The sequence below is a fragment of the Oncorhynchus masou genome, unplaced genomic scaffold, assembly GCF_036934945.1.
Source record: "Oncorhynchus masou masou isolate Uvic2021 unplaced genomic scaffold, UVic_Omas_1.1 unplaced_scaffold_1550, whole genome shotgun sequence".
NCBI lineage: Eukaryota > Metazoa > Chordata > Actinopteri > Salmoniformes > Salmonidae > Oncorhynchus > Oncorhynchus masou.
Genome location: NW_027005551.1, coordinates 125,001 through 125,558, shown reverse-complemented (window position 1 = coordinate 125,558; position 558 = coordinate 125,001). Strand labels below are relative to the sequence as shown.

At 42.8% G+C, this 558-nt stretch overlaps 1 pseudogene; it reads right to left on the bottom strand.

Moving 5' to 3' along the window:
* Positions 1-465: 465 nt before the first annotated feature.
* Positions 466-558, bottom strand: part of LOC135531199 (potassium voltage-gated channel subfamily H member 8-like) — a 63,329-nt pseudogene continuing 63,236 nt past the window's right edge.

The window sequence follows — 558 nt, the reverse complement described above, 5'->3', positions numbered from 1 at the left end:
CTTGATCAAGTCATCTACTACCATTCTTAACACCAACCAGTGGGCACCCAAGAGATGGACCTAACACTGAGCCACGGACACCAGCTAAAATAAAACCCTGACTGGCAAGCAGCTGACGAGTTGTGTTTTTATTGTGTGTTTGGTGTAAGTCTGATAATGTCTAATACAGCCGACAACCAATGGACAAGATCCTCTCTGCAGTCACTCTGCGTCAAACCAACTCTAGAGCCTAAACTGTAAAACAAGACTTTTATATTTCTGATGTGTTTCATTTGGTCATAGCCAGTGATAGATATGGTATAACAATAACTTGTCAGTTCATAACATTTCATATTAGGAATAAATACATTTAGTAATAATAACTTACTTCATGTTATCTTAGTATTAAATAAACAGTAACCCAGAGCAGCCATGTGCCCCATGCAGTGATATGAGGGGAGTCATGCCAGCCATGCCATGATGCCAGTCTCGTCATGCCAGTCCTGTGTTGCTGAATCCTTTCTCTCAGACAGTGGGCCTCTCCTCGTCGATGAAGCTGAGCTGAACAGGGGTCGTCGG